Raw genomic sequence first — 13,902 nt, forward strand, 5'->3', positions numbered from 1 at the left:
CCACATCATCAGTGCAGCGAAACATATTTTTAATATACAGAGGCATAACAACCCAAAAAATGGACAACCTCCTAAGGTACCCCAGCAGTCAAAACAGAAGAGGCAAAAGAAACAGAACCCCCACCCCCAATCTGGAGGCGGTAATGGGACATGAAGGTATGCGGAGAAGACCATGTAGCAGCCCTGCAAACATCCTCCATAGACACCCCTTTGAAAGAAGCCCAGGAAACAGCAACCGACCTGGTGGAACGACCCTGAATAGGAAGAGACGGAACCACAGAGACCGAAGCATAAGCCAAAAGAATGGCTTCCTTAATCCACCGACTGATCGTGGACAGGGAGGGCTTCATACCCTGACGCGACAAACCATAATTAACAAACAAGCAGTCAACCTTACAAAAGGGAGAAGTGCGAGAAATGTAAATCAGCAAGGCACGTCGAACATCTAAGAGGTGCAAAAGGGACTCCTCAGCCGAGGAGGGATCAGGACACAGAACCGGAAGAACCACCTCGGCAGACCGGTGAAAAAAAGAATCCACTTTAGGAACAAAAGTGGGATGAGGGCGCAAGACCACACGGTCCGCCAAAACCAACAAAAACGGGGCAGAACGAAGGAAAGCACCCAACTCCCCTACACGCCTGGCAGAGGCAATCGCCACCAGAAACACCACCTTGAGAGTCAAAAACTTCAGGTCCACAGACTCCAAAGGCTCGAAAGGAGCCAACTGCAAGGAACGCAAAACCAAAGGAAGGTCCCAAGGAGGAGGACACATGATAGGACGTGGTCGCTGGAAAGAAAGAGACTTAAAAAGTCGAGCAACCAACGGATAAATGGAAACCAAAGGCAGGACATGAAAAGCCCGAATGGCGGCCCACTGAGCCCGAAGGGTCGAAATGGCCAATCCCAACACAAACCCATCGTTCAGAAAGTCCAGAATGCGAGCCGGATCCAAAGAATCCAACGTCAGCCCATGAACAACACACCAAGAAGCAAAATGATCCCAATGCTTGGCGTAAGACTTAAGCGTAGAAGGCCTCCGGGACTGTTGAATGACACCAGCCACAGCCACCGAACAACCCTCACGTATCAGAGACTCCCTCTCAAGAGCCAGGCCCGCAGACCCAGGGAACGGAACACAGGCAGAGGAAGAAGAGGACCCATCAGAGGGTACGGCACGAACGGCAAGGGCCACCCCGGAGACACAGTCAATTCCTTCAGAAGGGGAAACCAAGGGCACCGCCGCCAACAAGGAGCAAGCAGAAGCACCAACGACCCCTCCCTCTTGATCTTCTGTAACACAGCTGGAAGCAGGGGAACAGGGGGAAATGCATACAGCAGACCCTCCGGCCAAGGGAACGAAAGGGCGTCCACCCTCCAGGCATCCTGGCAAGGCATAATCGTGCAAAAACAACGGGTCTGGGCATTGTCCTGGGAGGCAAACAGGTCCACAATCGGACACCCAAACATCACCCGCAACCTCCTGAACATCCACCTCGTGAGAGACAAGGACCCCATGGAAGGAAACACCCGGCTCAGACAATCCGCCATAGTGTTCTCCGCACCAGGCAGGTAGATGGCAGACAGGGACTCCAGATGCACCTCCGCCCAAGAACCAATCCGACGAGCCAGGCAACTGAGGGAGCGAACCCTGCACCCCCCTTGATGGTTCACATAAGACATCACAACCTGATTGTCCGTCCGGATCTGCACGTGGTGACCCTGAACAAGATCCGAGAAGTCCAACAGACCCAGAAGGACGGCCTTCAGTTCCTTGTAGTTGGAGGAACACGACAAAACCGACTGAGGCCAAATCCCTTGAGTCGCCGAAACACCCAGAGTAGCACCCCAACCCAGCAGGCTGGCATCGGTAGTGACCACGCGGGTGGGAACAATCAGAAAGGGGCGGCCCTTGGACAGATGATCCACGTCCAACCACCAACCCAGGACCACCCGAACCTCCTCCGACATAGGAACCAGAACATCCATATCGAGGGAACAGGGGTCCCAATGCGATAAAATGTGGGACACCACCGGGTACATATGGAGGCGAGCGCACGGCACCGTCAACAAGGAAGCCGACATCAGACCCTGAACTCGTAACCACAGGCTCACAGGATGAGAAACCCCCACCAACAGGGAACGAACAGCAGACATCAGGGACAAAACACGGGAAGGGGGCAGGAACACCATCCCCAACTGAGTCTTGAACAGAGCCCCAATGAAAGTCAATTCTTGAGCTGGAACCAGGGAGGACTTCGGTACATTCACGAGGAACCCATGATGCTCCAGGACATGGCACACCTTCTGGACATGCAACTCCGCCTTAGGAAGAGAAGAAGCAGAAATTAGAATGTCGTCCAGATAAGGAAAAACACTAACTCCCTCTCCATGCAAATGTCCAATAAGAGGAGCCAGAACCTTAGTAAAGATCCGGGGAGCAGAGCAGAGCCCAAAAGGCAATACCTGGAATTGGTAATGAAGACCCTGCACACAAAACCGGAAAAACCTCCGAAAGTCTGGATGAAGAGGAACATGAAGGTAAGCATCCTTCAGGTCCAGCGCTGCAAGGAAATCCCCTTGAGAGATCAGAGGAAGGATCAAGGGAAGGGAAACCATCTTGAACCGTTGGTGAGGGATGAAAGTATTCACCCACTTCAGGTCCATCACCGGCCGAAGATCCCCGCTGCGCTTGGACACTAGGAAAAGTATCGAATACACCCCTTGCCCCAACTGATCGCTGGGCACAGGAACGATCGCCTTCTTGACCAACAGGGATGCAATGCCGTCCAAAAGCGCCAATCGTTTCACAGGATCTCTCGGGCAAGGAGTGGCCCTGAAACAGTCTGGGGGTGTCCGGGCAAATCCAATGCGCAAACCCTCCGAGAGCACCTGAAGCACCCATTGGTCCGACACAGTCGTCCGCCAAGAGTCCAGGAAGCAAGTGAGCCGACCCCCAACCGGACCCACACCAGTAGCGATCCAGTCATGATTTGGAAGCGGGAGCGGAGGAGGCAGAAGCTCCGGAGAACCGGGACTTATCAAAGGAGGGAGCACCCCGGCCACGCCCCCGTCCACGAAAGGGCTGACCTGCCCGACCCCTCTTCGAGGTACCAAAAGACCGCTGAGAACCAAAGGCACGGAACCTGCCAGGACGGTCAGGAGCAAGCAGTTTACGGTCCTCCGCCGTCTTCTTCACCATGTCGTCAAGAGATGAACCAAAAAGTTGAACCCCCGAAAAAGGGATTTTCATAAGCAAGTTTTTCTGGGCAGCATCAGCCTTCCAGGAGCGGAGCCACAACTGACGCCTCGCAGCCACAGAGGATCCGGCCGCAGAAGCAGCAGCCCCCAGCGAATCAAAGGAGACATCGGATAGTAGACGAACCTGCTGCTCCATCATCGCCAGGGTAGAAGAAACATCCTCCCCCTGGTCCAACAACTCCGACAGAGACTGAAAATCTTTGAGCAAGGACTGGATTGTGTAAGATGAATAGGCCGCAGCCCTGATAGAAAAATTGGCAGCCGCAAAAGTGCGTTTCACAGCACCATCCACCTTACGGTCAACCGGGTCAGCAGGAGAAGAGTCCTCCGAGACAACGGACCCATGCGAAGACATGCTCGCCAACAAAGAGTCAACCTTCACGGAGGCAGGGTATTTCACCGCAAAATCCTGAAGAGGGTACCTCTTACCCAAGAAACGAGGAAAGGAACCCTTGTCCACATCCTTCCATTCATTCTCCAGGACCTTCAAGACAGAGGAATGGAGAGGCAAAGAATCAGGCTCGGGACGACGATATTGCGAAAACAAATCGTCTTCCAGAGGCACCACAGAAGCAGGGAACACCAAGTGTTCGCGAATGTGGCCCAGCACCTCCTTCAGGTCGGTACCTTGCACAAAGCGACCCCTGACATCAACCTCTTCCTCATTCTCAGAATCAGCATCAGCAGCAGCGCCATCAACCTTCGCCTTTTTAGGAGGAGGGACAGGAACATGACCCTGCAAAGCAGCAGAAACAGCAGTATTTATCATCTGCTGCAAAACTTCCATAGAGGGAACATGCACCCCCGAACCGGAAGCCACGGCCAAAGGAACAGGAGCATCCCGGTCAGAAGAATCCATGATCGACAGCCCGGTGAAAGTAAACAAACACAGGCATCATGAAGAACAGCCCGGTAAAGAAGGACCCCAGTTGCTAGGCAACGGAACAAACTCCACCCTGACCGAAGCCGATGGCAATAAATCAACCGGAAGAGCCGCGCGCCGCGGTAGGAAGAGGCCTTAGACCGCAGCGCGCCAATCCCAATCATCCCCCAAACGCGCCCCCGCTCAGCAGGAAAACGAAAGAGGCAGAAAACGCCGCCGGCGCTGAGACCGGCATCAGGTAAGCCTACAGACCGGATCATTCCTGAGATCCCGCACCCGGCCGTGCAACGTCCGCTCAGCAGGACGCGCGGCCGGGAAATGTGAAAAAAAACGGCATCAAGTTCAAACACCAACCAAACCATGCCGGAAAACAAACCACGCAAGTCCGCTTAAGCAGGACACGAGGTAGAAAGGCAATAGCAGGGGGAAACAAAACTTTAAGAAAAACGAATGTGATAAATGTAAAAACCAAACATAAGGTAGCATACTAACATCCCCCAACTAGATACCACAGGACAAGGGGAAACCGCTAAAGCAGGAACCCCCTCCCACTCACCTGACCAGCAGGGAAACCACAGCACTCGGAGAAGTGCAGAAAAAAAGAACAGGCTGGGCTGCTTGTTATGTGTCCTTTTATGTGATTGGAGGAAGCCTCTGGGGCCATATTGGAGGAGGGAGGGGAGACTAGAGCGCTGCTCTTTTAATTTACTTGGAGTTCTGTGTGGAGCCGGAGGCTCATATGTATATTACTGTGGCGAGGAAGACAGGACGAGGAGGTAATGCGCTGTAATTAATATATAAGGCACATTCCTGTCCTTTCTCCCCGCACTGGCGCCGTTTTGGCAGACTAGTGCCAAAGCAGTACAAAAGGGGTGGTGATGGGCGGAGCATCTGAACCAATCAAACACACACACAGTCAAGAGATCTGGGTTTAATCCATCACCGTTCTTTAGCCCACTCTGCCACCCCAGTTCAGACATGGCCATATGCAAATCAGTCTGACCCTGTGCCTCATGGGAACAGTCCAGCCCGAACTGCCAAGCAGGCACCCTTGTACCATGGTGCAAGGGTGTCTGCGTTGGTGCCAGGATTTTTTTTGTGAAGGAGGGGGCACCGTCCTGCACAAAAAAAATCCATTGCGGTGTTTTCCTCAAGAAAGAAACAAGGGGAATTTAAAAATGTCCCCTCGTTACGCCTGCTGTGGGGAGGCATAAGGTTTTGGAACGCTGCCCAAGATTTACGTAATGTAAAACATGCGTTGTAATCTAACCTCACACAATCCTCACTACCAGGGGCGGCCTTAGGCATGTGCAAGCTGTGCACCTGCACAGGGCCTCCAAACCCCAGGGGCCACCACACCAATATATAACCTTAATATAATAATCCTCTAAGGGTGAATACATATTTGCGTGGTGGCCCCTGGCAGGGATTTGGCGGCCTCCGGCTCTGTTCCACTTCCAAACACAGTGACCTCCCCCCCTTTTCACTGGCCTCCGCGCTCCGCCCCGCCCGGACTCCCTCTACGGGGCCCCCTACCTATGCTCCCTGCCCAGGGCCACCATGAGCCTAGAGCCGCCCCTGTCACTACCCCCTTATCTCAGCTACCAGTGCCAACACTCCGGTAAATGCTCCGCTCGGACATCTGTCCAAACTGCACTCCTATCCCCCATCGCAACCCTCTCCTTCATCTCACTCTCATTTCTGTCGATCTCTGTCCGAAAGACAGTATCTGCTCCGACAGACTGTGCTCTCGCTGCACAATCTTTGCCTTCTTGGGTGCACATTAAGGCCCAGATTTACACTCACTGTGCATTAGGTTTTGATACTTTTGTTTACACAAACCTGACGCAAAGTGATTGCTGCTGGATTGTAATACAAAATAAATGGTAGTTAAGGCACAAACGCATTGCACAGGATATTTCTCTCAAAATGTCAACAAATGGTGCTTTACTCCTAGAGGACTAACCACCAATCACCCACTTAAAAACGTGAAGCACACAAATTGTGTAAACGTAGTTTTATTTCATATCATTCCTTCTAATTGATTTCATAGTCCAGTCTTCCCAATTATGGACTGTAATCCAAAATTATCATTGCAAATCTCACAGACTCATCCAAAGAATACAATTTCAATCCTCTTATGTGGAAAAGGTTGTTATTGTTTGTTCTTGTGACTTCTTCACATACATAGAAAAATCAGCTGAGCAAATGTGTTTCGTCCCTTCCTGGGACTTCATCAGGGCTGAAAAGACATCTGTTCACCATAATTACAATAAAAAAAATACAAATACACCTGCGATGATTAAAAATCTGTGGGATTGTTACTAAAAGTAACGGATGCACTGCCTTGAGTTAGTTAGTGTCAAGGGGACATTGCATGGGTGGTGCATAGGCGTTCCCATGCAATCACAGTTAAGGTTTGAAACAAATCACTATCTAAAAAGAGTTGTACACAAGGATTTGAACCAACATACAGCTCCTCCTCGAGACAGGTATAAGAAGTATTTTCATTTCTCCCACAGTAGGAAATACCTTAAAGAATATTGGTTGTACTGGAAGGGTTCCCTTCCAGTACAAAAACTATACTTCTGGCAACCCAGACACCCATGCACTATGGCGCAGTAGGGTCTGCATTTGTGCATAGCAGCCAAAAGTGCGCCAGGGCCGGTACAGAGCAGAACAGTGCCTGCCTCATCTAATAGCTAAGTCACTGTTCTGCTCTCGACAGTCCACGCAACGCAACACAGCAGCTTAACTTGCTGCTCTGTACTGCATGATTTTTTTCAAGTAAATCTGGTATTGCATCTCCGTCTCTGCTGGCCTCTGTCCACGCTGTAGCTCACTTCCAGACCTACCCTACAGCCACACGTCTGCCACCCAACCTGCTCCACACTTCAGGTAGACTTTGTTCACAGTGCTTTGGCTTCTGATCCAGCTTGTCCCCACGATGCTCTGTTTTTACCAGCTTCTGCCAATATTGCACGAATCCTTCTGCCCTGTCCACATTTAATCACAGGTACATTAAAGTATCATCTTCACAAACATGAAATCCTACATCTGACGACCTCAGGATCTCCAAGAGTGGCTAAATGCAAATATTACTAATTGGCGAACACTGATAACACATAAGAAAACCTCCAGGTGAGGTTGCTGAGGAACACCGGAAGAGACAAGAAGAACTCATTCTAGCGGCCATATTTTTAAATTATAGTATTACATATTAACCCCTTGCCAGCGCGGCAAATTCCGCTGCGGTGCGAGAGGGGGCGGGGCTGGGCGTGGTGCCCAGGTACCCAGGACGCCTCCCGGCCGTCATAAATCACAGTGGGCGTGTGCTCATGACGGCCGGGAGCCGTCTGAACTCCACCCACCAATTAATTGGCCCGCACAGGCGGGGAATTAGCCGCGCGTGGGCGGAGCGGTAACGGTCGGATGGCTTCTGGCTGTTGGTTGTATGACATTACAACGCATGCTAATACATCGCATGCCATTACTTCGCGGTTTTTCCAATGCAAGTCGTTACAACGACTTGCGTTGGAGGACGCTGGACTTAGGAGTAGTATAATTTACTATTCCAACTCCAGTCTACATACAGTAGGGAAGGGGTTGGATAGTAAATTATACTATTCCTTGTCCTAGAGCGCCATCCAGCGCAAGTCGTTGTAACGACTTGCGTTCTAAAACCCGCGATGTAATGGCATCGCGATGTAACGACCGCGTTGTAAACAACGTTTCCCATACTTCACAGTTTCTTTCGATAGAATATCACATGTACCCGCACTGTACCACTATCTCTGCCGATGTGTGCTCCCATTCAGGATGGGACTGGGCTACTGGGCAATGTGATGTGCTTCATTGAGCCCGTGGTTGCCAGTGGGACCCAACGGCACACGGTTTTTGGGAGCGCCACTTGGTTTTCATCAACAGTCATTTGCGAAGAGCAAATTAAGAAAATACGCACAAAGGAGAAAGAATAAGGAAGAGAAACACGGGAAAACTGTCATAAAGGGAGAAGGAAGGAACCCTGCGAGAGTGAGGTTAGAGGGCTGGGAGTGTCTGGTGGCGTATTAAAGAGGCATGAGGTAGATGTAGGACTACGCGGCCTTGCTATTTAGTGCTTTGATATTTAATATTTAATAGCTGTGAACGTATTTACATGGTTATGACCTTTCTATCCTCATTTCACAGTCATGAATTACAAATATTGTCAGGTAAAATGTCGCCTAGAGCTGGCCCAGGGCAAGTTCTCTACAGCCCACCCCCCTCTATATATATATATATATATATATATATATATATGTATATATATATATATATATATATATATATATATACACACACACACACACACACACACACACACACACACACACACACACACGCACGCACGCACGCACACACACACACACACACACACACACACACACACACACACACACACACCCCCCCCCCCGTGTCACGGACCTCGCGCACTGGCGTTTGTCCACTTAGCTCTGTTCTAGCAGTGGCTGCCATCAGAAAGGTGGAGCATGCAGTCCGTTGGTTCTTCTGCCCTCTGGTGGTAGAATTCAGGAAGTATATCTTAAAAACATTCCGTTCCCATTCTCATTCCTAGCCATTCTTGCAGCCTTGGAATGAAGTGATCCCATTCCAAGTAACCCACGCCTCTAAATGTAACTGAGTGCTTTTGAGGGCCTTAGATGGGAATCACCCGAGAGTGAGGGTGATTTACCCATCACATCTCATGCCAAAGTTTGCATGTGGCCTGTTTTAAGCAGAATAACTCTTTCAAGACAAAACTTTCACTCAGATTTAGGTGTATCTATGTACTTTTCTGCACTAGAGAGGCCCCTAAAGGCCAAGGCACACAAGGACATGTAATTAAACATAAGCTGCTGTACATGCATAAACATGTATGTGGAATTTAGCGATGTCAGTGTCCCAGAAGACACTTTAGATGCCCAGGGCATAGTTTGTGTAGATCTAAAAGCAGGATACCTCCCTTTGCACACTTCAGACACAGAGGTAGATCTGCCAACTGGTAAAAATGACAGTGTGAGGAGGGACCGGCCTTGAAGGGGGAGGGGATTTGTGCTGAGCCCTGACCAATTAGGAGCAAAACAAACACAGCCAACTAAAGGGCATCGACTGTACAGAACCTCCAAACAAGAACCAGAAACCTATTCTGTGCACGTGTTTCCTCCCCAGCTCACCTGTCTGCTCACTGTGCGATATCTGCTCTCTACCAGGTGACCATGGGAAGGTGAGCTGATAGCATGTAACACACTGTAACAGTGTGTAAGTTGGCAGGTCTGTGAGTCCATGAGCTGTGTTGCAGCAGGGTGGGGTTTGCACCACGCACATCGTTGGTGCAAACTCAATTACAAGCTGCACTCAAGCGGATGGATCTTTAGTCCCCGGCTGAGGCTAACATCAACAAATCAACAATACACCAATGACAGAGAAGCACAATAGGCCCCACAGTCATTTGCAAACCGTGAAGGTTTATGAACAGATTAGCAAAGTTATAAACTCAAATTATTTAAGGTTATAAAAGATAAATGGTCAGTACATAAATAATTCCGTTACATACTTCAGTCATTTGAAATGTGCAAATACAAACAATATGCTACCAGTTGTCATAAAGTTGAGCAAATTCAGTTTCCCATGAAGAGATTCCCTAACTTGCTAAGTTAAGGGGAAATTCGAAAATTTGTTAGAGAATTGGAGCAGCAGGTAGCAGCAAGTAAGGCCTCTCTGTAAGGCAGTGTCAAATACATATTCAGTCAGGTAAGTGAGAAAAGATTTTCTTAGGAGTTTAACTCTTCGAGCAGAAGCAGAGAAGTCTCCTCTAGGGAGAGAGGAAAGGAGCATCTGAATCTAACTAGTTCAGAAGTGCACAATTAAATCATACACTTCTTCCCAGTGAATAACGATTCCCTATGATGGTTCCCATGAAGAGAACCAATCGGAATCTAACATTTCATGATAAGACATTTTCTGTCTTATTCCCAAATATCACACAATGGAAGTTTTTGCGCGGTCTTCAAGAGAGATATCTGGTAGCTTGTAGATGATACGTCGGAGTCAGCCTGTTCTCGGTGAAGGTGTGGAGATTCATTATTAAACAATTCAACACTCCCTTAAATGCGCATAGATAACCATTCACACAGAAACTTTAAACTAGGGAATACAAACTTTAATTGAAAGTTGACAGTTCCAACCTGGCACTGGAAACGAGACAAAGAGAAAAAAAATACACCGCAGCCAAAAGACACTACACTCATTTAAACTGAGGCCTACATTAACTATGCAAAAAGGAACAACAATTGTTGGACAGAATGCAGAACCATGTCATACATTAACCCCAGTGCAGAGATCTGGGCCTAAATCCGTAGTCTTTTTGCTCCCTATGCTGTTCCAGTTTGAACCCAGCCATAAGCAAATCAGTCATGACCCTGTGCCCAACGGGAACAGTCCAGCCCGAACTGTCAGGCCAAGTTCTCCCTGCTAATACCTAGAAACCGGTCCCAGGATGCTTGTTTCCGGTCCAGGCAGACCTGGCTTGGCAGTTTGGTCTGGACTGTTGCCATGAGGCACAGGGTCAAGACTGATGTGCATATGGCTGGGTCTAAACTGGGGTGGCATGGTGAGCAAAAGAACAATGGATTTAACCCAGATTTCTCGACTGGGGGTGAATGTATGATTTATTCAGCATCCCGTCCATCATTTGTTTGCGTAGCCCTTTTCACCCTAAGTGGGATGAGTATGCCCAGACGTGAGTTCCTTGCTCACTGTGCCACTGGATTCAAGCTAGCCTGGCTGATGAAGGGTAATACCCAGAAACCGGTCCCAGGATGCTTGTTTCCGGTCCAGGGAGAACCTAGCTTGGCAGGTTGGTCTGGGACTGTTCCTCTGAGGCACAGGGTCACGACTGATTTGCATATGGCTGGGTCTAAACTGGGGTGGCATAGTGAGCAAAAGAACGAAGGATTTAACCAAGATCTCTTGACTGGGGTTACTGTATGATTTATTCAGGATTCCGTCCATCATTTGTTTGCGTGTAGCACTACATTAACTATAGTCATCTTTAAAGTCAAAATCACGCCTTATATATATAAATATGAATGAAAAAGAATATTGCAAACATTACATAAAGCATAAAAATATTGACAAAGCGTCACCAGTTGTGATCACCTGGGATGAAGAAGAATATATGCATTAAATTGGAGAGAGAATATAGCCAATCTCTGCAGTACTCCACATGATCTGGCTTATCTCAGATGTATATTCAGATCCAGACTTGAACCGAAAGCAGCCCTGGCAAACATGTCCAATCAGGCACCATCCTGCATTTTTTTAAAAGAGCTTCGCCAAAGTGACCCTTCGGGGAACCCGTAAGGAATTGCAGCACCGGGCCCTACGAGGAGCCAATGCCCGATGACGAAGCATGACATCCTTCGGGGTGTGTGAGGGCAACAGGAGGCAAGACTCGTTCTTCTTTCTTAGGGATCCCCTCTATACCTAGGTCTTTCTCTCCTCTCTTGCTCTTTCCTGGCCTAGGGCTATTGGTCAATCTCCGGTAGCCAGCCTTAGGAACAGTGTCCTTTTTTGGTTTAAACTCACTGAATACGAACCTCCAGGGCACAGTGTCAGGAGTCTCACTCAAATATCTTCACGCCTATTACTCCCAGTGGGCATAGGTGCTGGAGGCAGGGGTGCTGGGGGTGCTGCAGAACACCCCAAAATACCCATATTGGAGTTCAGAAGGTGAATGAACAATAAAGATGCTGTCTTCTGGTAACATTTGCTGTGCTTCAAAGACAGAGGTCAAATGTCAGGCAATAGCATCTGGCAAAAGGCTGTTTATTCTTCTAACACGGAGACTGCTGTTTACTGTCTCTAACGGCAAAGAGTGCAAGCTTCCATTATACAGAAGTGCTACTGCATGACAGGAGTGCAAGCTTCCATTACACAGAGGTGGTAATGTATGGGCGGAGTGCAGGCTTACATAACACAGAAGTGCTACTGCATGACAGGAGTGCAAGCTTCCATTAAACAGAATACCTACTGTATGGGCAGCAGAGCAAGCTTCCATTGCACAGAAGTGCTCCTGCATGAAAGGAGTGCAAGCTTCCATTACACAGAAGTGATACTGTATGGGCGGAGTGCAAGCTTCCATTGCACAGAAGTGCTACTGCATGACATGAGTGCAAGCTTCCGTTGCACAGAAGTGGTACTGTATGGGCGGAGTGCAAGGTTTCATTACACAGAAGTGGTACTGCATGACAGGAGTGCAAGATTCCATTACACAGAAGTGCTACTACATGACATGAGTGCAAGCTTCCATTACACAGAAGTGCTACTGTATGGGCGGAGTGCAAGCTTCCATTACAGAAGTGGTACTGCATGACAGGAGTGCAAGCTTCCATTACACAGAAGTGGTACTGTGTAGGCGGAGTGCAAGCTTCCATTGCACAGAAGTGCTACTGCATGACATGAGTGCAAGCTTCCGTTGCACAGAAGTGGTACTGTATGGGCGGAGTGCAAGGTTTCATTACAAAGAAGAGCTACTGCATGACAGGAGTGCAAGATTCCATTACACAGAAGTGCTACTGCATGACATGAATGCAAGCTTCCATTACACAGAAGTGCTACTGTATGAGCGGAGTGCAAGCTTCCATTACAGAAGTGGTACTGCATGACAGGAGTGCAAGCTTCCATTGAACAGAAGTGGTACTGTATGGGCGGAGTGCAAGCTTCCATTACACAGAAGTGGTACTGTATGGGCGGAGTGCAAGCTCCATTACACAGAAGTGCTACTGCATGACAAGAGTGCAAGCTTCCTTTGCACAGAAGTGGTACTGTATGGGCGGAGTGCAAGCTTCGATTACACAGAAGTGGTACTGTATGGGCGGAGTGCAGGCTTCCATTGCACAGAAGTGCTACTGCATGACAGGAGTGCAAGCTTCCATTACACAGAAGTGGTACTGCATGACAGGAGTGCAAGCTTCCATTGCACAGAAGTGGTACTGTATGGACGGAGTGCAAGCTTCCATTACACAGAAGTGATACTGTATGGGTGGAGTGCAAGCTTCCATTACACAGAAGTGCTACTGCATGACAGGAGTGCAAGCTTCCATTACACAGAAGTGGTACAGTATGGGGGGAGTGCAAGCTTCCATTACACAGAAGTGGTACTGTATGGGCAGAGTACAGGCTTCCATTACACAGAAGTACTACTGCTTGACATGAGTGCAAGTTTCCATTACACAGAAGACCTACTGCATGGGCAGCAGTGCAAGCTTTCATTGCACAGAAGTGGTACTGCATGACAGGAGTGCAAGCTTCCATTACACAGAAGTGGTGCTGTATGGGAGGAGTGCAAGCTTCCATTGCACAGAAGTGGTGCTGCATGACAGGAGTGCAACCTTCCATTGCACATAAGTGCTACTGCATGACAGGAGTGCAAGCTTCCATTACACAGAAGTGGTGCTGTATGGGAGGAGTGCCAGCTTCCATTGCACAGAAGTGGTACTGCATGACAGGAGTGCAAGGTTCCATTACACAGAAGTGCTACTGCATGACAGGAGTGCAAGCTTCCATTGCACAGAAGTGGTACTGCATGACAGGAGTGCAAGGGTCCATTACACAGAAATGCTACTGCATGACATGAGTGCAAGCTTCCATTAAACAGAAGACCTACTGCATGGGCAGCAGTGCAAGCTTTCATTGCACAGAAGTGGTACTGCATGACAGG

Source organism: Lissotriton helveticus, chromosome 1_1, assembly GCF_964261635.1.
Source record: "Lissotriton helveticus chromosome 1_1, aLisHel1.1, whole genome shotgun sequence".
Lineage (NCBI taxonomy): Eukaryota > Metazoa > Chordata > Amphibia > Caudata > Salamandridae > Lissotriton > Lissotriton helveticus.